Source organism: Pleurodeles waltl, chromosome 4_1, assembly GCF_031143425.1.
Source record: "Pleurodeles waltl isolate 20211129_DDA chromosome 4_1, aPleWal1.hap1.20221129, whole genome shotgun sequence".
NCBI classification, from domain to species: domain Eukaryota; kingdom Metazoa; phylum Chordata; class Amphibia; order Caudata; family Salamandridae; genus Pleurodeles; species Pleurodeles waltl.
Window position 1 is genome coordinate 807,534,151 of NC_090442.1, and position 24,996 is coordinate 807,559,146.

General features: G+C 45.8%; 1 protein-coding gene across 2 annotated transcripts in view; it reads right to left on the reverse strand.

The window, feature by feature from the left end:
- The window catches only part of LOC138288186 (protein NEDD1-like), a 445,800-nt gene that overhangs the window by 157,860 nt on the left and 262,944 nt on the right, over positions 1-24,996 (reverse strand). The window lies entirely within an intron of this gene.

Genomic DNA, 24,996 nt, shown 5'->3' on the forward strand with positions numbered 1-24,996 from the left:
CTGCAGCACTGGTTGTGCCACCCACATAAGTAGCTCTGTAATCATGTCTCAGACCTGCCACTGCAGTGTCTATGTGTGCAGTTTTAACTGTAGATTCGACTTGGCAAGTGCACTCACTTGCCAGGCCTAAACCTTCCCTTTTCTTACATGTCAGACACCCCTAAGGTAGGCCCTAGGTAGCCCCAAGGGCAGGGTGCAGTGTATGGTTAAGGTTGGACATATAGTAATGTGTGCTATATGTCCTGACAGTGAAATATTGCTAAATTCGTTTTTCACTGTTGCAAGGCCTTTCCCTCTCATAGGTAAACATGGGGACTACCTTTAAATCTGATCTAAGTGTAGATTCCCTTTGGGAGCATATGGACATGTGGAATTTGGGGTCTCTGAGCTCACAATTTAAAAATACATCTTTTATTAAAGTTGATTTTAAGATTGTGTGTTTGAAAATGCTACTTTTAGAAAGTGGGCATTTTCTTACTTATACCATTTCTGTGACTCTGCCTGTTTGTGGATTCCCTGTCTGGGTCAGTTTGACAGTTGGGCCGGTTGCACCTCACACTAGACAGTGACACAAAGGGGGCTGGGGTGTAGCCTGCATATCCTGATGAGCCATCTGTGCTAGGAGGGAGGGGAGGAGTGGTCACTCACACCTGAAAGGGCTGTGCCTGCCCTCAGACAATGCAGTCTCCAACCCCCTGGTGAGTGTCTGGGGCCTGGCCTGGGCAAGACAGGATTTCACATTCAAAAGAGACACTTCTTTGAAGTAGGCCTACTTCAAAGGAGAAATTGGGCATAAGAAGGGCACCCAAAACCACAGACTTTAGAACATTCCTGGGAGCAAAAGGAACCTCTGCCTGGAGAAGAGATGAAGAGCTGAGGAAGAAGAGCTGCCCTGCCTGTGACTGTGCTTTGTGGAGCTATCCTGCAGTTGCTGCTTCTGCCAGAGTAGAAGGGCAAAGAGTGGACTTTGTGTGCCTTCCATCTTGAGAAGAACTTTCCAAGGGCTTGATTTAGAGCTTGCTCCTTTTGTTTGAAGTCTCAGGGACAGCATAGACTTCTCTCTGCCAGCACCTGGAGTCTCTGGAGAGACTCCTACTCTGCCCTGTGGTGCCCATCCAGTTCCTGGGACCCTGAAAGGAGAAGCTGTCAGCCTAAGAGGAAGAAATCCATGCACAGAGCGCCGTGCGGGGAAAAGATCGACGCAACTCCGATCTGCGGCTGAAGAAATGACGCGCCGCCGGCTCCGCAGCTGGGAAACGACACTTGAAGGAAATGAGACCGAAGAATTGACGCACGGAGCAGGAGAAATGGCGTGCAGCATCGCTGACGGAGGCTGGGAGATCACAACCCGCGCTGCAGGGTTTTCGGATCCTCGTGCAGCTGGATTTCCGACTCAAGTACTGTTGTGTGTGGAAAAACAACGCAAGGCTTGCCCGGACCAGAGCGCTGACCGGATCAACGCATCGCTCTCCTGCGGAGAGCAGAAATGACGCGCCCCGACCCGGTGAAAGGAGAAATGACGCACAGTCCCGCTCTTGAGTGGAATCAACGCATCGCAAGCCCTTTTTGACGCGCACTCGCCCGTGCCTGTGTTATTTTTGAAGCGCCCAAGGTACTTTTTCACCCTGACAGCATTAGTGTGTGTTTAAAACTACTTAAAGACACTTTTTGCATTTTTATTGATAACTTGACTTGTATATTGTGGATTTTTGTTGTTTTGTTTTGTTTAGATAAATATTTCCTATTTTTCTAAACTGGTGTTGAGTCATTTTGTAGTGTTTTGATTAAGTTACTGTGTGTGTTGGTACAAATACTTTACACCTAGCGCTCTGAAGTTAAGCCTGCTGCTCTGCCAAGCTACCAAGGGGGTAAGCAGGGTTTAGATGAGGGTGATTCTCTTTTTCCATGACTAGAGTGAGGGTCCTTGCTTGAACAGGGGGGTAACCTGACTGTCAACCAAAGACCCCATTTCTAACATATATATATATATTTAAAAAAACATTCAACTAAAAGGGTCTCATTCACCACCGTCTCAACTTTTGTTTCCGTTCCTTTGCTCTGGCCACAAGGTAGGGTCAAACAGTCCCTCATCCTTTCTATTCTTATAAAGATTACAAGCAAATGCAATGGGTCTCGTGTTTGCTCGAGGTAAAGCTATTAGCATTGTAAATTCCTAACTGGACTTTTCTTGCCACATAAATTAAAAATGAAAAGTAAAACTGTTGACAAAAACAAATCAATTCAAAGCGCCATGGCTGCCATGAGCGTGAGAGTTGTTGGCTCCCTGAATGAATGTCTAGAAAGGATTGCGGCTGGGATTAAAGGCAAACTGAAACCGGAGGAGGGGCCATCACACGCTGTAACAGGAGAAAGTGTTACGTAGTGTGATTGCCTACAGAAACGTTCATTTAGTTAAATTGCCTGAGGAGTGAACTCAGCACACAAAGGAGGGACATTTCACAAAATGCACCATTAAAAATAAAGCATTTAAGACATGCCCAACAAAGAATGAATAGCAAGAGTGGGAGTGGTTAAGGCCAACAGAGAGATTACAGCAGGCTAGAGCACTTGCACGCGCGACCCTAAAAAACAAGGATGCACTTCAGTGACTTAGCTTGGGGCCCCAATTGACTTTTCTGTACATCCAGCACATCTGAAAGTCATAACAGGTTTAAAGCTATGTTAAAACTTTGGAGTGCTTTGGAAACCTTCAATAGTTTCTAAATTGGTTTTACCTCTTTGATCTTAATCTTTTTTTGTAAATACAGGCATGCATCAAACATGTTTTACTTCAAGAAATGGCACCTATAATTGCACAATATTTTAGCCCAAGATTTTTTAAGTTGCATTTTCAAGCAATCACCAATCTTGCATTCAAGCTTTAGCATATATTTGCCTGTATTGGGGAACATTCGGACAGCACTGCAAAGCCGAGTCCATAGCTCATTGCATTTCATGATCACTCACCATAATAAAGACTTTGCTTTATTGAACCATATAGGCACGTTGGAACGGGTTATAAACATGGATACCAATCACACTTTAGTTGCAGGCAATGCTCTTTTACAGATGTATAACAGAAGTACTGTATACAGGCAGCCAAAGGGTTTGTGCTGTAGAGGCAGGGACTATTTGTCTAGTGAATTTAAGAATTATGAAGCCTTCTTTTACTTGTCCATCAACAATATGTGCTACTTGTTGGGTGATAAGAATTCAACATTTCTGCACGGATTGTTCACAGGGCTCGCTGGGGGAGCGGGCATACGTTGGGTAAATTGTTGGTTTTGTTCATTTAATGTCTTTCCGACAACAAGGAGTTTTTATTCGTTTTGTTCATCTACTCGAGGTCAGTTGGTCATGCTGTTCATAGTCCAACATGCGTAAAACCCGTTTTAGGACAGTAACCACCTTCTCTTCCCATTGTATGCAGGGTGGCAGTGATTTGTTTCTAAACAAACCTGCATGGCGCGTGGTTTGGCAGTCACCATCTGCTAAATGTTGAATGCCTATGTTGTAGGCCAGAACAATGAAAGGACATAACGAGCAGCCAGGGTATTCTTCTTTCTCGCATTCAAAATGGTTATTCAAGAAAAAAAAAAAAGTAGTCATATGTCAGGTTTCACGTATAACTTCTTAAGTCTCAGCTCTGTAATGCTTGCACCCCTTCTTTAAACAAGTTCTTCTCATTCATATGCCGCTGAACACACAACCGAACATTGCACTGCGTAAGAGCTGCATTTTTTAAGTTTTACTCACATGCATATTTCCAAGTCACAAAAGCAGTGCTTTATTTTTCTTGTGCCTCAAGCATTTACTGCGAGCAAAAGACACAAGAGTGGTGTAATCTAACAACGTGGTGTACTCTGAGTGCCCTGCTGAAATTACTGTAATTCCACCGTCTTCTCCGGAGCCTGCTTGTTAAAATAAAAATTAAAGTTCCCGGGGTTCCGTCTATTATGTGTCCCACTATTAGTTTTTTTTATCTTCAGTTTTTAAAGTCCAAATGTCTTAGTTTGTTTGGGTACAAGGATGACTAGATTTCACACTTACTTCATTCAGTCATGCCTTTTTGATATACGCAAAACATACCTAAAGATCAAAGTCGCCAAAGCCAACATAAGAAAAATTATTCATGCCATTAAATATTGGTTTTCAATGACTGAATCGTGGCTTTATCAGCAAAACGATAACGTATTTAGGTTTAGCCTTTTATCCCATTATAATTGTAGGATCTAAATTGCTTTATTTAATACGCGATTGGCTGCTTGTTTTAGAACAGATTTTATGCATTTAGTGTGATTTGTTTATTGTAAAGAAACGTAGGCCTTTGCTATGCAATAAAAATACTTAACTGTGTCCGCTGCCGTATAATGACGATAGCATGGGCTGCTCTGTACTGCAACCTTGCCCTGTGCACTAACTACATAGCTGCTGCTGGCAGTTGATCCGGTCCAATCCCGTAAAAAGCTGACTTTCAACGAGGAGTTCGCCTGCATTAGTAAACCTACAGCCTAAAAGTACCTGATAATTGCAGCTGGCGGTTATGGAGTGGTCGCTGCAGTTTTTTTATCGGTGGAGCCAAGCCCATGAATCAGCCTTAAACATTGTTCCTAAATAGTGTTACGCCGCAGACCCCTGTAGCTACTTTGGAAGCTGCCAAATGTTTTTTTTTTTTTTTAATGAAGTGGTTGACAATGTGCTGCAGCTGCAAAGTCACAACACCAATACAGCTGCTTTCCAAACTAGAGGACGCGTTATAATGCATTTGTGAAACAGTGGCCTCGGGAAATGTCAAGGGGAGGGCGGGCATATGTGTGGATGGTGTTCTGTCACCCGCTCCTGGCTTTGCGCAGCACGGTAAATCAAAGACACCCACACGATGATCACATGCAAACTGGAGTCGCAGGGAGAAAAACTGGAACTCCCGTGCTCTGCTTCATTATTTATACCCTCCGACTTCCCCCGGAGTTCAATCCCCCCCTTCCGGATCAGAATCCTGTGATCGGTCTCCGAACAACTATACCGTCATGGGACACTACATCCCTCTGCAGCTGGATCAAAAGTTATTATGCACACAAAGTCCTTCAGCTTTTGGCTGGGTGGAGGATTGGGTCTCACACTGTAGCTCCCCGTCTGGGATCTGGCCTCACTGCACTGAGTCGCTGGGGCGGCGCTCACCGGTTGTCTCAAACAGCCTGGTCCAGCTGCCATTGGCCATTCACTCTCATGATCTTGTTCAGGACTCTCGGTGGTCGACCAGTCAGGGAATTGATACTCTGCTTCCTGATCTCCAGAACGTTCCACAAACGTTGCTTTCTTAAACCACAAGATGTTTCGTGTCACCCGATCACTCCCCTTTTCTGTCGTCACCATGGTCTCGGACACCCCAGTCGCTGTCCACACTCCAGCTTCATAGGGTGTGCGGAATTTCTATCCAGGTTTCCGATCTTTGATGATCACCTGGTCGCCGATGCAGATGTATTTTATTCTGGCCCACCTTCTTCTGCTCATTTGATCATTGACTTCTTTCCTCTTGGCTTGTGTCTGCTTCCGGTGATAGGGGGTGGGTTTCCATCCGGGGACTGTGGGGATGGTATCTCGCCTCGGTTCGGCAAACATCAGTGACCAAAGAGTCTGGCCAGTTATACAGTGAGGGGTTGCTCTGTATTCTCGTAAAAATCGGTGAAGGCCGAGTTCCGGGTCAATGGTTTCTAATCCAGCGATTCTAAGGGCCTTGTTAATTGTGTGCATGAATCGCTCCTCCTCTCCTTTGGCTTGAGACCATAGTGGCGTGACTCTTCTGTGTCTGATGCCCAAATGCCTCATCATCTCCTGAAAATCATTCCCTTGGAATGGTGGTCCATTATCCGTCTTGATCTCCTCTGGGAGACCAAACATGGCAAAGATCCTTTCAAGAACTGCACCCACCTGTGTGAAAGCTGTGGATGCAATGACCTCGACAATTGGATACCTAGAGTACCCATCTATGAGCGCCAGGGTGGTCCTGCCGTCCGGAAAGCTTCCAAAGTCTAGGCTGATTTGCACCTAAGGTTTCGTACAAGCTTCTTCTGTCAGCATTGGGGCCGGTACTTCCGGGGTAGCTGTTAGCTGACAGGCTGGGCATTGTCGCATGCATTGGTCTACTCCCTCTTCAAGTTAAAGGAACCACAACTTTTCTCTCATGCGTGCTTTCGTTTTCGTCATTCCTTGATGCCCTCCATGTGCTAACAGAATCACTCGTGGTATTACTAGCCGTTGCCCCCGGAGAAGAAGACCATCAGATGTAGAGCTTAGCTCAGTCTGGACTCTCCATAGTTTTGTTAAGCGCTCCTGCTCAGCTATGGTCCAGTTGTCCGTATTCCGGAGGAAATGGTGCCATGAGCCTCCTTCCAGCGCTTGCTTCACATGCAGTAGCACCTCATCTTCCAGGATCGCTTCCGAGATCTCCTTCGTGTTGAGTGTTTTGGGACAACTCCCCTGGGCGAGTGCGTGCACATGCACCTCAGTGTCTGCTCTGTCTTGATTGGGGACAAGAGTGTGTCAGAGGGTGTCTAGACAGTAAGTCCGTGGGGTTCTTTGCCCCCGGTTGGTACACTACCTCCATGCAATAGTGTTGCAGCTGAATTGCCCAGGTTTCGATCCGTGGAGGTGGATGTGGTGCACTCCCCTTGAAAAGGGGGACAAGTGGTTGATGGTCTGTGACCACCCGGAAAGGTTTCCTTTGGAGGTGCAGGTGGAAATGCCCGCATGCCCACTTGATTGCCAGGGCCTCCCTCTCGGTCTGGGAGTAGCGTTGCTTGGTTGGCGTTAAAGCCTTACTGGTATATGCTAAGAAAGCCCACTGGCCTGGCTCGTTTTCGTGGGCCAACACTGCCCAAGGCCTACTGGGCTCGCGTCAACTGTCAATTCGGTCTTTCTCATTGGGTCAAAGTATGCCATTGTAGTGTCACACAAAAGAGCCTTCTTGAGTTCTTCCAATGCTGCTTCTTCTCGGCTCCCCATACCCACAGTGCATTTGTTTTCGTGAGGGCTCAGAGCGGCTCTGACACGTGGCCAGTCTTGGGATAAATCTGCCACAATATGTTGCCATTCCCAGGAAACTCCTCACTTCAGTCACAGTTCTCGGGGTGGGGGCTTTCCTGATGGCACTGGATTTTCGGGGGTCGACTTGGATACCTTCCTGTTTGAATACATATCCGAAGAATTCAATTTCTGTCTGAAAGAAAACCTACTTGTCTCTATGGAGGGTAAGTCCATGCTCTGACAGCCTTTGGAGGGTGTCTCTCACTTGCCGATGGTGATCTTCGGCCATTGAGGAGTATATTAGTGTTGTCGCTTACGTTCATAACGCCTTGTAATCCTGATAGGGTTTGTCGAATGGCGTCCTGGAATATCTCCGCCGCCGTAACTCAGGCACTTGTACCTTCTCAGCCCGAGGTGTGTCGAGAATGTGGTGATATATCTGCTTTCCTCCGCCAGCCTAAATTGGTGAATTCCGGTCTTTAAGTCTAATTTGGAAAAACCACTTGGATCAGTTTAAGTCAGCTATGATATCATCTATGGTTGGTGTAATGTGCCGCTCTCACTTGATGACCTGGTTGGGCAACCTCATGTCAATGCAGAGGCAAATTTTTCCAGGTTGCTTCGGCTTCTCCCTGATCACCATAGGCGATACCCAGGGAGTGGGTCTGGATACTCTTTCGATGACTCCCTGTTCTTCGAGACTGGCCAGATCTTGTTCCATTAGCGGTCTTAAGCGAAATGGTATTCGCCGGTGCCGTAATGCAACCGGCTTCATGGCCTTATCCATTTTCAGCTTGATCGGGGGAGCTTTGAAGTAGCCAAGGCCTGTGAACAGTTCTGGGAATTCTTTTAGCACCTCATCAATTTGGCAAGATTGTATGCTTTTGGCAAAGATCACCAGACTCAACTCCTCTGCCGCTTGACTCCCAAGCAGAGTGTCCACCTCCCTGTCGACTACATGGAGCGTAGTGTTTATCATTCTTCCCTCTACCTGCACTGTCACTGCCAGGCGTCCCTTTAGCAGCAAAGGCGTGCGACTTCTGTATGTAAATATTTTGGTGTTTGAGGGGGTCAATGGTGGACGGGGCTGGAGGCGGCGATATTGTTGCACACCCATCACATTTACTGAGGCTCCTGTGTCTATGAGGGCCTTGACAGGGGACCCTGCTACTTCAATCATGCAAGTGGGCTAAGGCCGCCGGTGCCTCTTCAGGTCATTTGTAAATGATATTAGAAATACTTCTTCCCCTTTTCTGGGAGTCCTCTAAGGTATGACGTGACAATGGGTAGTTTGCCCCTCATGTCATATGGTCATCTAGTGATAGTTGTTTGACCGCCCTGGTGGGTGGGTGCCTCCCTCTTACTCCTTTGCAGACGTCTGTGAAGTGATAGTTTTCTGCAGTTGGAACATGTCCTCCCTTGCGCTGGACAGTCTCTTGGGTTCTTTTCATCTCTCCCACAGCACTAACACTGTCCTCCTGACTTGGTGGGGGCATACGACCTACGTTTCCTCCTCATTTGTGACAACTGTACCGCGTCTGCACATTCTGTTTTGACCACAAGGGTCCTCTCTGGCGTGTGTGACATTGCCATGTCCATCTCAGCTGCTCTAGCCGCCGATAGGTCATGGGACCTTGCCATGATTAATGTCTCATCCAGAGTGATGTTTGGTTGTCTCAGTATTAGTCCTTTCAGTGTCTTATTTCTGCAGCCCTGTATGATTTGTGCCCTTACCTCTCTCTGTTGATCATCGTCTGAGCATGTACTTGCCAGTTCCAGGAGGTCGATGGACTCTCCTCCTCTCTGTCTCGCCTGTCGTAGTTTGAATATTTCAAAATCCGGGTTCGGCTGCGGATCGAAATGTGCATACAGGGCCCTCACTGCCGCTTCACAGTTGTCATGGGCCCCTGTGCTTGGTAGGTGTCTGAAGAGTTTGTATATTTCAGCACCCACAAAATGTAGGGGTAACGACCCCATGACTGCGCCATCCTCACGGGGGGCCACAAAGTATTTCTCCAGGTGCCCGACTGATACCTTCCATCTAGGTGACGCTGTAGCGGGATCCGCAAGCTCACTGAATGGTGAGTGCATCTGGCATTGTGTGCTGTGGTGGATGATGGGTGGCTGGCGCTGGTTCATCTGCCATAATGATCGTATTATTTGTGCTAGTTGTCTCAGGCTCACCTCTCAGACCCCTTCTGCACTCACGTTGTGGTCTGGCACAGACTGTTGGCATTTCCTGGGGGTGCAGTGTCACCTTGGAGTGTGCAGGAGCAGGAGTACGATGTCTACTTTGCCTCTCCCTCCTGGATTTGATGTCGCTGTGTCACACTGATGTGGCGCTTGACATGCTCTTCTGCTCCTTCCCGGCAGTCATTTATGCGCAGCACATGGTCCCCCACCTGAGTGACCTGCGTCCTATTTGGATACTTGTCTGGGCAGCTGGCTCACAATAGGTAGCCCAACCAGCAGCAGCAAGTGCCCTCGTGTGTGGTCCGGCCTTTCCCCGGTCCACAATTATTATCACGCGTCCAGCGCGTGTTGACAACATGGGGTAGAGATCACCCTCGTCGCCAGTGTTCTGTGGCTCACTCCTGGCCTTGCACAGCATGGTAAATCAAAGACACTCACACAATGATCGCATGCAATCTGCAGTCGCAGGGAGAAAAACTGGAACTCCTGCGCTCCGCTTTATTATTTATACCCTTCTGCTTCCCCTGGAACTCAAACCCCCCCTTCCCGGTCAGCGTCCCGCGGTCGGTCTCCGAACAACTAGACCGTCACAGGACACTATAGATGGGGATGGGGATTTTTACACAAAAATATATTTTTTTTAAATGAGCGCAATTGCGCTGTGTAAAACCCCGCTAGATCACATTGTGTAAGAATTAAAAAGAAAATGTAGTCCAGAAGCCATGCTGATCACATGGAGCCTCTTATGTTTTCAGTAGTTGGCCGGTGCGCTCGAGGAGGGCTAAACACCTGAGAAGGCATGACGTATGCATGCCTTTCACTAATGAAATCAAGAGGATTTTAAAAGGCAAGCCCAGGAACCAATGAAAGGGACGGGCATGACATGGGCATTGTTAAAAGCCCACAGAGAGATTACAACAGGGGCCAGAGTGCTTGCGTGCGATCAACCCTAAAAAGGTAGGTCTCATTTAGGAAATGGGAGCAACTCACCAACTCGTCAGGTCGTCGGAGGTTGCCTCCACTGTTGTCATAGGTAAGAGAGTGAAGCTTTGCTGAGTGAGTCCAATTTTTGATGCACTCATTCAGCAAAGGTATTTTGTTTTCAAAACACAAACTCCAAAAGCTTCAAGAAACAAGCTCCCAAAAAGGGAGTTTCTTTCTTCAGAACAGAAAAAATGACTCTGCCATGCAAGGAGTCTTTTTCCCCAGCACATTGGTGTCATTTTGAGTTTTCTCCACCCAGGGCAGTCATGCCTTGCCATCCACGGTAGAGAAAACATGTAACAGGCAAGTTGACTGTTGCTATGACATGACAGCCCTGTGCCACCCAGGCCATCAGGTCGGACATTTCTGGCAGCATATGCAGCTAAGGTTCATTGTCAATAATCCTGTATTTCTTCCAGATTTAAAGTGGGGACAGGGGAACCAGGGAGTCTGGTTGGACAGGAGCAACACTGATTACTGTGGACATTGAGCTCCACTAAACTCTAAATGATCCTCTCACTAGTGAGAGGTGCAAAGACAATATGACAATGAGGTGTTATGTTGTCAGGTAAAATCCAGTCTTCACAGGATCACTCAATTAGGTTCTTGAGAACTGACAAACTTTGCTTCAGGTCTCACTTGCAGTGTATGTTGCTTCCTCTCTCTTGCAGATAGGGTAAATCAGATTGTGTCTTTTAATTCCCTGGTCCCAATGGCATGTAGTAGAGCCCATCGACAGACAATATCCACCACCAAATTGTTATTGACTTACTGAATATTGGAAATGTCCCTTTCTCCTGGGACAGCCTAATCTTTTTGCCTTCCTACTCCTATTTTCTAACTTTGTTTTTGTTGGCTTTAAGACTGTTGATACTTTATCACTGCTAACCAGTGATAAAGTGCATGTGCTCCCTGCTTAGAACATGGTAACACTAGTGTAACCTCAATTTACATATTTAATTTCCTGATAGGTCCCTAGTAAAGTACACTATATGTGCCCAGGGCATGTAAATTAAATGCTACTTGTGGGCCTGGAGCACTCATTGTTCCACCCACTGACATAGCCCTCTAACCAGGTCTCAGGCCGGCAAATGCAGAGCCTGTATGTGCAGTTTTACACTGCCATGTCAACATGGCAAAATAACCCATTCGCAAAGGTGAAGACGTGCTGGAATGATGAGGATGCATGGGTGCTCGTTGAAGCAGCACTTTATTCCCACATCCAAGAGCCCAGGACTGGGCTGGGCTGGGATCACTTGGCAGGGCAAGACTTGCAGCACGCAAACTCCAGGAGCTACAGCACGGTGAGTTGAAGTCTTTTGTGTTCCTGAAACTTCAGAAAAGAGGTCACTCTGGGTTCTGGATTGCAGAGATGTAGGTCTTGTCCTTCTCACTCCAAGGCCTAAGGGCAGTCTTTTGCACCTGCTTGTCCACTGTGCTGAAGAAACTCATTGTCTGCAAGGCCTGTTTAGCCCATTTCACTAATTCTGGCTAATGTTTCACAAAGTTTACACCTGATATTGTGAGTTGTAACTAAAACAACACCCTGGTCTGGTGAAATACATCGCACAGAGAACCTAAGCAACCAATCAATCATCTATTAGGAGCATAGCATGAGTGAAACATGAAATGCAGGAATCAATGGTAGAGAGTGCAGTTCCACACCAAGACTATGCGTTTCCTCCTTGCTTACAAAGAAAGCAAAAAAAATGGATGACGAAGAAGCAGAGACACCCACTTCTCATTATGTGGACTGTGCTTAGGGGAAGCCATGTAGTTACATTAATGAATAACCTAAGGACAATCATTTGAAATTGAAAGCATACCATCATTCCATCACAGGGGAAGCAAAGAAAATAGATCAAAACTGATTCATGATTATGGAACAAAGCAAAGAAACTATGAAATTTAAACCAAGGATGGCCATGGGGCACTCTATGGCATGCACACACCTCCCACTTTAGGGTTGATCAGCCTGTATAAGATATGTAGAAGGCTGCATCCTGTACAGCTAGGGTGTCTGATGAGAGAGGAGAAAGAGCTTCCAATCACTAAATTATGTGGAATGTGGAGGGTTCTGCCACTCCATTTATGAGCAGACAATTTAGGAGAACATGTGTGACTTTCATATAGATTCTCTCTTTTTGACAGTTTTTGGAAAAAATGAGGAGTAAACAAATGGGACGAGTTTGAAAGATCTAAAAACACTTACACATCTAAGAAACAAAGACATTCCATTTTATTATTTATTTTTATTTTCAATGCAAGGAATATTTGAACTTATCAAAAACAGGAAAGAGCACATTCGATTATATGACAGTATTGGCCACGTTGCACACATTTCAATCCATCTAGAAACAATATAAACTAAGTACACGTCTTCTAGATGATTCTCATATTAGACTTTAGCTTACAGTTAGTCCTGGCATCCTTGGCGGGGTCTCCCCTGTCTCTTTTGTCTCTGCTTCCCATGTTTTGACTGTGTGCTGGACTCTGTTTTTACTGTTTTTGTACTCTGGGCACTTTACTACTGCTGAACAGTGTGTACATTTTATGTGTAATTGGCTTTTCCATGATTCGCACATTTGATTTACTAGTAAGTCCCTAGTAAAGAGCACTAGATGTGCCCAGTGCCTGAAAATCAAATGCTACTAGTGGGCCTGCAGCACTGGTTGTGCCACCCACATGAGTAGCCCTGTAAACATGGCTCAGACCTGCCAATGCAGTGTTTGCGTGTGCAGTTTTTAAACTGGTAATTCGACTTGCCAGGCCCAAACCTTCCCTATTTATACATGTAAGTCACCCCTAAGGTAGGCCCTAGGTAGCATCATAGGCAAGGTGCAGTGTATGTTAAAGGTGGGATATGTACTGGTGTGTTTTATATGTCCTAACAGTGAAATACTCCCAAATTTGGGTTTTAATGTCGCAAGGCCTATCTCTCTCATAGGTTAACATGGGGGCTGCCTCTAAATATCTTTTAGGTGCAGTTTCCCTTTGGGAGTAGACAGAATTATGCAGTTTGTGTCTCTGGACTCACAAGTTTAAAAATACATCTTTAGGTAAGGTTGGTTTTTAAATTGTAAGTCTGAAAAATGCCACTTTTAAAAAGTGGGCATTTTCTTGCTTCAACCATTCAGTGACTCTGCCTGTTTGTGTATTCTCTTTTTAGATCATACTGACAGTTGGGCTGTTTCTGAATCCCCTCTAGACAGTGACACAAAGGTAACTGGGGGGTAGCCTGCATATCCTGATGGGTCATCTGAGCTGGAGTGGAGGGAGGAGTGGTCACTTACACCTGAATCGGCTGTGCCTGCCCTCACACAATGCAGTCTCCAACCCCTTGGTGTTAGTCAGGAGCCAGGCCTGGCCAAGGCAGGATCTTGTGAACAACAGAGACTTTCCTTGAAAGTTTGCCTATTTCAAAGGCAGAAAGGGGTATAAGAAGGTGTGACGGGCTAGAGCCTGCGCGCCCGCACATGGATGTCACTTGTGCTGACTCTGCCCCTGTTGCTCCGACGCTTCCTGGTCATGCTGCCTGTGATTGGTCGATCGTTCCGCAGCGGCGGGACGCCAGCCGGTCAAATGTACCATTGTTAGCACTTTCAGAGTGCAGAGGAGGGAAGGAGAGAGACGAGGAGCAGAGTTCGACTGTGAACCAGCACCGAAGGTACCGTCCGGGTATCGGAAGGGAAACTGGGAGGCGATTCCGAGAAGACCCTGTTCCAGGCGACCGGGAGGACGTAATGCAGCATCCCGCCACGCTCCAGGAGAAGCGTGGCCATTCAGGTGCGTGGGACTATGTCCCTGAGTGACTGTATATAAGAGAGAGAAAGGAGTGGAGTGAAAAGGGTAACACGGGAATAAGGGAAGGGGGAGAAAATAGACAATCACAGAGGAAACGGAAAGGCACGAGCACTAGGGAAACAGGAAGGGAAAAGAGGGAAAACAAACGAGGAGCAGGGAGACACACGAAAACTTACCGACAGGCACCATAGACCACCATTACCTTTAAAGGGCCAGCCGACCCCAAACACAGAAATGGCTGAATTCTAAAGGAAAGACAAGAAAGATTAGGAATCAGAATAGAACGAAAACAGAAGACAAGTACGGGCTAACCTGAGATAAAGAGAGCAACGTAATATTGCCAAGAACAGAAAGACAGGAATCATAACGACATTGTATAAGAAAAGAGATATCATTAAAAGATCACTTACAGCTATCATTCTTTTCTCTCCACATGCGCTTCCCGGGGGAAAGACCTGTGAACACCAGAGAGAGAGAGAGAGAGAGAGAGACGTGTAAGGAACGGACCTCAAGAACATCCCACCAATTAAAGCCCAGCTTTGCAAAGACTGAATCAAACCTACCTGTATTCCACCATATACCATATCTTCAATAAAAATCCTTCGTTTTAAGCCTATAACACAGTCTGGAGTGGTTCCTCCACACCCACATGGTTACAGAAGGGGACCCAAACCCCCATATTTTTAGATTACTTCTGGATTCAAGAGGAACCTCTGCCAAGGAGAAGAGCTGAAGAGCTGTAGAAGTACTGCCCGTTTGCCTGTCAATGTGCTTTGCTGGGTTGGCCTGCAGTTCCTGCTTCTGCCTGACAGAGGACAAATACTGGACTTTGTGGTATGTTCCTGCTTGTGAAGAATCTCCTTGGATTGAGCTTTGCCTATTGTTTTGAAGTCTCAGGGCCATCAAAGACTTCCTCTGCCAGCACCTGGACTCTTGGCTGAGACTCCTGCCCTGCCAAGGGGAAACTTTTGATGCACCACCTGCAACGCGGCTGATGAGCCGCCTGTTTCGCTGCTAAAATCGAAGCTCCACCTGCATTGCGGCTGGGAGATTGAAGCATCACGTCTAGAGAAATGACACAAAACCTGCTTGTGGCTGTTGATAACGACGTAAACCCCACGCAGTGCGGTTTTCCAACACACTGCGCCCGGATTTCTCGAGCATCATTGCTGGGCGTCACAAAACCAACGCAAGCCTGTGCGGATCTGAGGTGCCAGTCTGGAAATCGACATATCGCTCTCTTGTGGGACAGAAAAGCAACAGCGCCTACCTGATCAGAGAAGAAACAACGCACAGTCTCGCTTGCGAGTGAGAAATCGACACATCAATGACTTTTTCGACGTATGCTCACCCATGTAGCTTTATTTTCGAACCAAACCAGATGCTTTGTGTAACAACAACGTTTCCATTGTTTTATATGGAGTAAGACTCTTATTCTGTTTGAAAATTCATATCTTGACTTGTGCATGTTGGATTTTTGTCATATTGGTCTTGTTTGATTTAGATAGACATTGGCTATGTTTCTAAACTGGCGTGGTATCCATTTTTGTAGTGTTTTCACTGTTTTACTGTGCGTGTTGGTACCAATACTTTACACATTGCCTTTGAGATATGAATGACTGCTTGTGCCAAGCTACCAAGGGAGTGACCATAGGTTATCTTAAGTATGTATCTCCACTGCCCTGACTAGAATTGGTTGCCCGCTTGGACAGAGTGCAAACTGACTGCCTACTAGAGTCTCCATTTCTAACACTTACACATAGTAGGCTATCGCCTATAGCTGCTTCATTCAACTTGCCCATCCTGGAATTTTCCTAATGACTGTGTTATTCAATCCCCAGTAGCTTCCCCAAGAGCCATATATTTTGACAAACATCTGGGGGCATCCTTTACTCTCACATACTCCCCTTTCACTGGTCTATACGAGTACAGCATCTCGTTCATGTAGGACATATGGAGTTCTCTTAGTGTCTTTTGATGTCTCTCTTTGTTTGCATGAACTCCAAGGAGCGAAAAAAGAAGTCACACTTTGCTCCTTGGAGTATATATATAATACTTATTAAGGTAAATGTATTGCTAGGTGAATATGTTAGTGAAGTTATAGTTAGGTGAAGAGGTCAGTGACAATATTAACATTTTGAACAACAAAAAAAAACACAAAAAAAACAGAACTTAACCTGTTATAGTTAGCAGACCTTACTATAACTTGCGCCCGCCATCCTCTGCTTATGACATCACATATCACATCATACATGACATGTTCTGTGACATCATTTATGACATCTCAAATGACAATTGATGACATCACTGACGATATCATCCAATGAATGTTTTAACTTGGTTTAGAGTTCACATAGTGACGAGTAGCGACCATAATAGTTTTCTACCTAATTTCGTACAGCTTGTGTCCAGCTCATGGGTGTGTTTACAAAACACATGCGCTCCTAATGCATCATAGGTGTGCAGAGGTAGTGAACACGTTATAAATCTTTGCATTGAAGAGTGTGCAAGTGACAGTTGATGACTTGTGGTTAGCATGTTCCACACAAGTTTCCATACTAAGTATTGGAATCAGCCTTGAGTTATTAGACAGAATTGTCACATCATGTCAGTTTCTACATGACATAGAAGACTGTATTCACCAGGTACTAACTTGTGTGCATTTGCTTCTTTTGCTTTACAGTAAGGGTTAACTATAGAGATTTCACTACATTATGAAGACTGCAGGAAGAATAATCTTTAGCATCGTCAGAACTTGATTATGTTAAGCAAATAGTGTATTTTTTGACATATGTTGCATGGAGTTTCCCTGTCTACAAACAGTGTGGTAAAGAATAAAACATTCCATAGACTAAACACTTTTTACAGTACACACTTTTCTCCTCATGTCAGCTTCATTTCTCAATGTAGGTTTGGTGACTGAGGGGTATGACACAGGTATAATCTGCCCACAGTAGGACATTAATTTTGGAAGTCAATGAGTATCTTGAGTAACCTGGCTTTCCGTGACAAGTTGCATACATATTGATCACCATGTGCAATGAGGGTTTCCCATATATCTATGGTTGATTGTGAATGCAAACTTGACTACCTGTGAAGTGAATGGTATAGGGTCAATGTTACACAACACATGCATACATCTAAGAGTTGTAGCTGCCATTGCATTAATGATGCTTCATATTGTTCTGAGCTAATTTGTACCTCCTTTCAGACCTCGCATGCCATACTAGCATATGGAGTAAAATTTGCAAAAGAAGTTTGGATTATGTTATCAGTGATGTCATCAATGTTGTAATCTGAGATTTCAGTGATGTCATAAATGATGTCCTAGAACATGTCATCCATCAGTGGCACAATATGTGAGGTCATAAGGGCATGGTTGTGGGGTTCTGCTAACTGTTGAATTTCTGTGTTTTTTTTGTTTTTGGTAAGAAAATGTATGTTGTCATTTACATATTCTGATCTGTTTCCCTCCCTGCATCAGTGTTGGCAGGAAAACTGATCAAAAGTCTGCTCCTAGTCAGAATTTCTAGTTTCACTTCATATGTAACAAGTCTGTCTAACACTTGCTTTTCCTGGTTTCTCAAACAACTGAAGCCCAGCCCCTGAAATCTGCAAACTGCAAGGAAAGAACAAAAACAGCTCGTAGAGATAAAGATATAGTAACACATTTTCTTTGTTACAAATACATCTGAAACCAGAAAAGGCTTCTGGTGCACTGTATTAGCCTGTTTTCAAGAGTGGATTTTGAACATTTTCATAAATCCATATTAAGATGAACCCAGGCAAGGTTTCTGATGCCCCTGTCTCGAAGTGTTGATTTATGGCCCAAGCTGAGAGCCCCCTTGTCTTCCACAAACCATCAGAGCTTTAAGGACGATGTTGATGAGACGTAGGGATGATGAATGAAAAGTAGAGATGAGAATCAAGTATGAGAAGTAGGGATGATGGAAGAGAAGTAGGGATGAGGGACAAAAAGCAGGTATGATGCTTGAAAAATGGAGATGATGGATGAGAAGTGGGGATGATGGATGAGAAGCGGGAGGATTAGAAGGTCGGATGATGTGATGGATTATAAGTAGGGATGAGAAGTAGGAATAATGAAAGAATAAGGAAGAGAAGTAGAGAGGACTCTGGTGAAGTAGGGATAAGGAGTGAGGAATGATGATGCCATAATATGAATGCTGTACCTTTATCCAGTGCACTCTACAACACCACCAACACTCCCAATATGCTCACCTCATATGTCTGTTTTTTTATGGTAGAGTTTTTAAGCATATGATTAGACCAGTGCCATCCATGCCAAGCTAGAAGGTAACAAAGTCTTTTGATATTTTTTAGGCATAGTATTACAGCTAAGGACTGCTAAAATACCATTCAAACCCCTGATACATGTTTGTTCTCTTATTAGAGCAGCATAGTTTTGCCCAGGTACAAGAGAGCAAACTGTGTGCCATGCCGGTGTGGTTGATCGTGTGGCTAACGGAAGTGTGCTCACTCTTTTCCAACAATAAAAATAGTGAAAATATAAGGTTGTGCTCATAGTTAATCTATCCAGGCTTATTGTGGGTTCACCTCTCAGAGCACATGCCTAATTGTTTAGAACAGACCTGGGAGGTCCAGTAGTAGGTCTAATTAACTGCCAGAGACCGGCCACTCCATTTTAAAGAGCACAAACCAAATTCAAACTCTACCTCTGGGAACACATATGGAGCATTATGCAGTCCATACAGCAATTTAGAGAGAATTATAATTTTAAAGATTGCTGCTCTCCACACCATAGAAGTAGGAAGTTTGTACCATCATTTTCCATCTAGTCTAAAGCGCACTACTACTCCTTCCAGGTAATGGTTAAAGAAGCCCACTCTCCACTTAGTGATCTCTATCCCCAATTACCTAAAGCTGTCTAAGATTCCAAGGAATTGATGGAACTCTAATCTTTCTGTGGTCCAGGAGTTGATTTGAAGGATTGCACATTTAGGCCAGAAGTGTTGCCAATATTTGCAGGAGGTAGAGAACAACTTTTTTATTGAGTGTAAGAAGTGTGTAGCATATTGAACAGTATCATCACAATTTTTTTAAAAGAAATGAGCTTCTATGCCAGCCCTTGATCTAAAGTCTGTGGCCCTAGCCATTGATTAGATCCAACATGCCAGGGACTCTACTTCCTCATATCCCTTTCAAATTTGAAGAAATAGCAGAGCTTCGCAGAGGCATTCAACACTGCAGTGGCATTAGGAGGGTGACCCTTGCCTAGAAGGCCCAGACAACCATGAAGAATATTAACCTGTTCTATGCCCAGGACGTAATGGTTACGTCCTGAGGCACAGTGCTGCTGTGCCCAGGACGTAACCATTACGTCCTGGGCACAGTGCTGCTGTGCCCAGGACGTAACCATTATGTCCTGGTCACAGAGGCCAGAGGGAGCGCTAGCGCTCCCTCTGTGGGGTTCCCTCTCACCCCCCAAGTCAGGGATGGAAGGGGAAGCCCTTCCCCTTCCACCCCCGACACCCCCAAACCCCCCTGTGACGTCAGCGCGCTCTGCTTCCAGCGCGATTGAAAGAGAAATGCAAAGCATTTCTCTTTCAATCCCGTGGCGGAGGCCCGGAGGGGCTTCAAAGGGAAGGAAATGTATTTCCTTCCCTTTGAAGTCTCTCCCAGGGTTTCAAAAGCCGGATTGCTTGCAATACGGCTTTTGAAACCCCACTAGACACCAGGGATTTTTTTTTTTTTACTGAAGCTGACAAAAGGGAGCGACCCCTTGGGCAAGGGTCTCTCCCAGGGGGGGCATTTTTTGGGGAAGGCCTTTTCTGCCCCCCCTGGGAGCAGATCTGCCTATTATTAGGCTGATCTGCAGAAACCTCTAGGCACCAGGGATCTTTTTTTTTGTCTTTTTGTAATATTTTCTTTTTTTTTTTTAAGGTGTGGAGCGACCCCTTAGGCAAGGGTCGCTCTCCTAGGGGGCAAATTATATTTAGGCCATTTCTGCCCCCTTGGGGGGTAGATCAGCCTATTTTGATTAGGCTGATCTGCCCCCAAGAGGGGCAGAAACCGCTAGGCACCAGGGATTTATTTTTGTTTTTTTGTTTTACAGATGGGGAGCGACTCCTTGGACAAGGGTCGCTCCCCTGGAGGGGCAAATTGTATTTAGGCCAATTCTGCCCGCTTTGGGGGCAGATCGGCCGATTTTAGGTCAATCTGCCCCCAAGGGAGGCAGAAACCATTAGGCACCAGGGATCTTTTTTTTGCGCCGCACGCAAGGGGAGCGACCTTGTAGGCAAGGGTCGCTCCCCGGGGGGGGGCAAATTTATTTTAGGCCATTTCTGACCCCCCTGGGGGCAGATCGGCCTATTGGTATTAGGCCGATCTGCCCCCAGGGGGGTCAGAAACATCTAGGCTCCAGGGCAAATAGTTTTTTTGTGTTTTTTTTATTGTTTTTTGTTTTTGTGGAGATGGGGAGCGACCCATCAGGCAAGGGTCGCTCCCCTGGGGGGCAAATTGTATTTAGACCGGCCGATTGTAGGTCAATCTTCCCCCAAAGGGGGGCAGAAACCACTAGGCACCAGGGATCTTTTTTTTGCGCCGTCACGCAAGGGGAGCGACCTTGTAGGCAAGAGTCGCCCCCCAGGGGGGGTGGGAGGCAAATTTATTTTAGGCCATTTCTGACCCCCCTGGGGGCAGATTTGCCTATTGGTATTAGGCCGATCTGCCCCCAGGGGAGGCAGAAACCTCTAGGCGCCAGGGCAAATAGTTTTTTTGTGTTTTTTTAATAGTTTTTTTGTTTTTGTAGAGATGGGGAGCGACCCATCAGGCAAGGGTCGCTCCCCTGGGGGGCAAATTGTATTTAGACCATTTCTGCCCCCCTTGGGGGCAGATTTGCCGATTGTAGGTCAATCTGCCCCCAAGGGGGGCAGAAACCACTAGGCAGCAGGGATCTTTTTTTTGCGCCGTCAGGCAAGGGGAGCGACCTTGTAGGCAAGAGCTGGGCTAGAGGCCAAAATCCACAGGTAGGCACTGTTTTCTATGAAAAAATGTGATGTGTCCACGTTGTGTTTTGGGGCATATCCTGTCGCGGGCGCTAGGCCTACCCACACAAGTGAGGTACCATTTTTATCGGGAGACTTGGGGGAACGCTGGGGGGAAGGAAATTTGTGGCTCCTCTCAGATTCCAGAACTTTCTGTCACCGAAATGTGAGGAAATTATGTTTTTTTAGCCAAATTTTGAGGTTTGCAAAGGATTCTGGGTAACAGAACCTGGTCAGAGCCCCACAATTCACCCCATCTTGGATTCCCCTGCGTCTCTAGTTTTAAAAAATGTACTGGTTTGCTAGGTTTCCCCCGGTGCCGGCTGAGCTAGAGGCCAAAATCCACAGGTAGGCACTGTTTTCTATGAATAAATGTGATGTGTCCACGTTGTGTTTTGGGGCATATCCTGTCGCGGGCACTAGGCCTACCCACACAAGTGAGGTACCATTTTTATCGGGAGACTTGGGGGAACGCTGGGGGGAAGGAAATTTGTGACTCCTCTCAGATTCCAGAACTTTCTGTCACCGAAATGTGAGGAAAATATGTTTTTTTAGCCAAATTTTGAGGTTTGCAAAGGACTCTGGGTAACAGAACCTGGTCAGAGCCCCACAATTCACCCCATCTTGGATTCCCCTGCGTCTCTAGTTTTAAAAAATGTACTGGTTTGCTAGGTTTCCCCCGGTGCCGGCTGAGCTAGAGGCCAAAATCCACAGGTAGGCACTGTTTTCAATGAATAAATGTGATGTGTCCACGTTGTGTTTTGGGCCATTTCCTGTCGCGGGCGCTAGGCCTACCCACACAAGTGAGGTATCATTTTTGTCGGGAGACTTCGGGGAACGCTAGATGGAAGGAAATTCGTGGCTCCTCTCAGATTCCAGAACTTTCTGTCACCGAAATGTAAAGAAAATGTGTTTTTTTAGCCAAAATGTGAGGTTTGCAAAGGATTCTGGGTAACAGACCCTGGTCAGAGCCCCACAAGTCACCCCATCTTGGATTCCCCTAGGTCTCTAGTTTTCAAAAATGCACAGGTTTGGTAGGTTTCCCTAGGTGCCGGCTGAGCTAGAGGCCAAAATCTACAGGTAGGCACTTTGCAAAAAACAGCTCTGTTTTCTTTCAAAAAATGGGATGTGTCCACATTGTGTTTTGGGGCGTCTCCTGTTGCGGCTGCTAGGCCTACCCACACAAGTGAGGTATCATTTTTATCGGGAGACTTGGGGGAACGCTGGGTGGAAGGAAATTTGTGGCTCCTCTCAGATTCCAGAACTTTCTGTCACCGAAATGTGAGGAAAATATGTTTTTTTTAGCCACATTTTGAGGTTTGCAAAGGATTCTGGGTAACAGAACCTGGTCAGAGCCCCACAAGTCACCCCATCTTGGATTCCCCTAGGTCTCTAGTTTTCAACAATGCACAGGTTTGGTAGGTTTCCCTAGGTGCCGGCTGAGCTAGAGGCCAAAATCTACAGGTAGGCACTTTGCAAAAAATAGCTCTGTTTTCTGTGATGTGTCCACGTTGTGTTTTGGGGCATATCCTGTCGCGGGCGGTAGGCCTACCCACACAAGTGAGGTATCATTTTTATCAGGAGACTTGGGGGAACATAGAATAGCAAAACAAGTGTTATTGCCCCTTGTCTTTCTCTACATTTTTCCCTTCCAAATGTAAGACAGTGTGTAAAAAAGACGTCTATTTGAGAAATGCCCTGTAATTCGCATGCTAGTATGGGCACCCCGGAATTCAGAGATGTGCAAATAACCACTGCTTCTCAACACCTTATCGTGTGCCAATTTTGGAAATACAAAGGTTTTCTTGATAGCTATTTTTTACTCTTTATATTTCAGCAAATGAATTGCTGTATACCCGGTATAGAATGAAAACCCACTGCAGGGTGCAGGTCATTTATTGGCTCTGGGTACCTAGAGTTCTTGATGAACCTACAAACCCTATATATCCCCGCAACCAGATGAGTCCAGCAGACGTAACAGTATATTGCTTTCGAAAATCTGACATTGCAGGAAAAAGCAACAGAGTAAAACGTAGAAAAAGATTTATGTTTTTTTCACCTCAATTTCAATATTTTTCTTTTTCAGTTGTTATTTTCTGTAGGAAACCCTTGTAGGATCTACACAAATTACCCCTTGCTGAATTCAGAATTTTGTCTACTTATCAGAAATGTTGCGGTTTCTGGGATGCAGTGTTGGTTTCATGCCCATTTCTGTCACTGACTGGAAGGAGGCTGAAAGCACAAAAAAATCGTAAAAATGGGGTATGTCCCAGTAAAATGCCAAAATTGTGTTGTAAAATTGGGTTTTCTGATTCAAGTCTGCCTGTTCCTAAAAGCTGGGAACCTGGTGATTTTAGCACTGCAAACCGTTTGTTGATGCCCTTTTCAGAGAAAAAACCACAAGCCTTCTTCTGCAGCCCCTTTTTCCCATTTTTTTGAAAAAAACTACATTTTCTGTGATGTGTCCACGTTGTGTTTTGGGGCATATCCTGTCGCGGGCGCTAGGCCTACCCACACAAGTGAGGTACCATTTTTATCGGGAGACTTGGGGGAACGCTGGGGGGAAGGAAATTTGTGGCTCCTCTCAGATTCCAGAACTTTCTGTCACCGAAATGTGAGGAAATTATGTTTTTTTAGCCAAATTTTGAGGTTTGCAAAGGATTCTGGGTAACAGAACCTGGTCAGAGCCCCACAATTCACCCCATCTTGGATTCCCCTGCGTCTCTAGTTTTAAAAAATGTACTGGTCTGCTAGGTTTCCCCCGGTGCCGGCTGAGCTAGAGGCCAAAATCCACAGGTAGGCACTGTTTTCTATGAATAAATGTGATGTGTCCACGTTGTGTTTTGGGCCATTTCCTGTCGCGGGCGCTAGGCCTACCCACACAAGTGAGGTATCATTTTTATCGGTAGACTTGGGGGAACGCTAGATGGAAGGAAATTCGTGGCTCCTCTCAGATTCCAGAACTTTCTGTCACCGAAATGTGAGGAAAATGTGTTTTTTTTGCCAAAATGTGAGGTTTGCAAAGGATTCTGGGTAACAGACCCTGGTCAGAGCCCCACAAGTCACCCCATCTTGGATTCCCCTAGGTCTCTAGTTTTAAAAAATGCACAGGTTTGGTAGGTTTCTCTAGGTGCCGGCTGAGCTAGAGGCCAAAATCTACAGGTAGGCACTTTGCAAAAAACAGCTCTGTTTTCTTTCAAAAAATGGGATGTGTCCACGTTGTGTTCTGGGGTGTCTCCTGTTGCGGCCACTAGGCCTACCCACACAAGTGAGGTATCATTTTTATCGGGAGACTTGGGGGAACGCTGGGTGGAAGGAAATTTGTGGCTCCTCTCAGACTGCAGAACTTTCTGTCACCGAAATGTGAGGAAAATGTGTTTTTGTTAGCCAAAATTTGAGGTTTGCAAAGGATTCTGGGTAACAGACCCTGGTCAGAGCCCCACAAGTCACCCCATCTTGGATTCACCTAGGTCTCTAGTTTTCAAAAATGCACAGGTTTGGTAGGTTTCCCTAGGTGCCGGCTGAGCTAGAGGCCAAAATCTACAGGTAGGCACTTTGCAAAAAACAGCTCTGTTTTCTTTCAAAAAATGGGATGTGTCCACGTTGTGTTTTCGGGCGTCTCCTGTTGCGGCTGCTAGGCCTACCCACACAAGTGAGGTATCATTTTTATCGGGAGACTTGGGGGAACGCTGGGTGGAAGGAAATTTGTGGCTCCTCTCAGATTCCAGAACTTTCTGTCACCGAAATGTGAGGAAAATATGTTTTTTAGCCACATTCTGAGGTTTGCAAAGGATTCTGGGTAACAGAACCTGGTCAGAGCCCCACAAGTCACCCCATCTTGGATTCCCCTAGGTCTCTAGTTTACAAAAATGCACAGGTTTGGTAGGTTTCCCTAGGTGCCGGCTGAGCTAGAGGCCAAAATCTACAAGTAGGCACTTTGCAAAAAATAGCTCTGTTTTCTGTGATG